At 39.1% G+C, this 2,500-nt stretch overlaps 1 protein-coding gene across 1 annotated transcript in view; it reads left to right on the plus strand.

The window, feature by feature from the left end:
• The first annotated feature begins 1,584 nt into the window (after positions 1–1,584).
• LOC137996466 (matrilin-4-like) overlaps positions 1,585–2,500 on the plus strand; it is a 42,138-nt gene continuing 41,222 nt past the window's right edge. Inside the window, exon 1 of the mRNA XM_068841899.1 lies at positions 1,585–1,804. The gene's annotated coding sequence lies outside the window, so the exon portion shown is untranslated. The remainder of the gene's footprint in view (positions 1,805–2,500) is intronic.

The raw sequence follows: 2,500 nt of genomic DNA on the forward strand, positions 1-2,500 counted from the left end.
TTTGCAAATAAACGACGTAACAACGCTTTGTTTTGACTGCATCTTTATTTCTTGTATTCAGATTAAATCATCATAAAATGCATCTATACATCTGGTTACTCTAGTGGACAGTGTCTGTTACCCAAACCGCATTACTTAGTTAACCAGTCAGAAATCCATTCATTAGGCCTAAATACCAACCCAATTTATGACCCCAACCCTAAACTTCTGAAAACAAACGACAACCCTAAACTCAAATCGACGCAGTCCTTAGGCTTAAATGCACTACGGTGACCACTACGCACACTTTCTGTTTGAAGCTAATCATTCAAAGGCCCTTCTAAAACCAAAAATTAGAAAAAAAAAAAAGGATTGCTATGAAAAGGAAAGGAACTTTGGAGGGACACTGTAAACTGAAATAAATTTGCAAATCAATTCAAATGTTGGGTTTTGGGGAGAGGAGAAACCAGAGTACACGGAGAAACATCTCCGAGAAGAGCACAGAACCAACAAAGTCAATCCATATATGGCACCGAGTCTGGGAATCGAACCCAGACCACATTGGTGAGAGGCAAGTGCTCTCACCACTGCGCTATCCCTGCGCCCCAGTTTCCAAAACTGAATTAGTTTGAAAGAAATAAACCGGTTTAAGAAAATTTAGACCGAAAATTAAATTAAAGCACAACATATACATCTTACCTAAATACTGCTTTTCTGTTGCCTTTTACCGTTATGCATATGAATCAGTATATGTAATCGCATCGTCCCGAGGGCAATTAAAGATTAATTGCAGGCGTATATTCAAAGTTTTCTCAAAATTGCCCTTGTCGCGAAGCGACGAGGGCAATTTGGAGAACTTTCAAAAATACGAGTTATATCAATTTTTAATTGCCCTCGGGACGATGCGATTACATGTTTATCACATTAAGGGAAAAATTATTCAGGGAAGCCCGTTCAGTGCTTCGACACTTTGCTATTATTGTTCTAAAAACTTTCCCTTTATTAATCTAAACCTATACGTTACATCGTATCCCAAACCTTACAGAAAGGGACATAGGGGTCTGCGGAAATGCGGTATCCGTTCATTTTTAGCACGTTATTTAGGAAATTGTAGTCTGAAAAGTTCGGGATTGCGGTATGATTAAACCCTACGGAAAGCGGTTCTCGTATGTTTTGGTTCACGGTATTCGGTCATGAGAAATTATGTCACGGAATTACCAGACTTCCGGTTGCTCCAGGGGGAAAGAAATTGAAAACTCCACAACCTTGCTCCTTGGTGCGGGATTACGATTTACAAGCGCGATTCGTTTTAACAATCGTTTGCTGTACTTACAAAGGTAATACGAGGGTGCAGAGCAACATGCGGGAGAAAATGTAGAATATTAATTTTGATTTCGGTATTTGACAGTTTTTGAAGGTGGTATTTTGGTATTTTCCAATTTTAGGCGCGGAAAGGCTGTATTGGGCAACCCCCAATGTCACCCTCGTTACATTATCATTTCCAAACTTTGAGAATCCAGAACCTTTTTAGGGATTCCATAAATCCCACTAAGCCGCCATTTCTCCCCATTGCCACTTTACTGATAGGAAAATTTCACATTTCAGTACGTTTTAATACCCAGGGGCATTTAGTTTCGAAGCTACAGGAAGAGGGCGCATTGGAATTTCAGAGGGAATATATTTCTGGGCGAATGAGGGCGCACTGGATATAATTGCTAAGGCCTTATAGCAAAAACTGCTCAAAAGGACACGGCACATTCTACATAAAAGCAACACAGATTAACTCGACTCATCCAGAAACGAAAAAGGACACTAAACACAAGAGGTATGTGCAACTTAAGATATTTACGCATGAAAGTTGTGAATTATGTTGAGAAAAGAACTTGCAACGTTCCTAGATGGAGACTCAGTGGAAAGATCAATTGCCTAGTATGCATATGGTTGCTGAAATGTAGCAAAATTCGAAAAGATATACTTTCATGCCATAAAATCTACTTTCAGGCGAGTCCTGAGTTTGGTCATAATGGACCACTTCGAGAATACTGACTGAAAGTGACCAGTGAAATATGTTCTCATTCGACTGAGTATGCACTTTCATTTCAAGCAATAAATACATCTTATTGAATGGTTCAACATATGATGCGCGCAGATATTGCGTGAGTTGCGTAGGGGCGAGAAAAAAATGGGAGCTGTTTGATACTGGTGGAGAATGAAATAACGAGACCTTATTACGTATCATTTACTACCTATTCAAGGATTGTGAACAGGGACCCCCGTTTCTGTATTAGTGTTGTAACTAAAGATGACTTGAACAATGGCTGAAGAGAGGATCACGCCATACGTTGATGATATTTTTTATTAATGTTAATGCTACCAGGATAAAAAAAAAAGCTTTCAGAAATGAGAGACCATTTTTGCGTCATTCCTATTTCAAGGTCACCGGAGTGAAATCAAACGAAAAAAACCAGTGATTCAAGCCACAATTTATGACAAAATGCTCATGTTATATTTAGCCGCGTTA

This window comes from Montipora foliosa, chromosome 3 (assembly GCF_036669935.1).
Source record: "Montipora foliosa isolate CH-2021 chromosome 3, ASM3666993v2, whole genome shotgun sequence".
Taxonomy (NCBI): Eukaryota; Metazoa; Cnidaria; class Anthozoa; order Scleractinia; family Acroporidae; genus Montipora; species Montipora foliosa.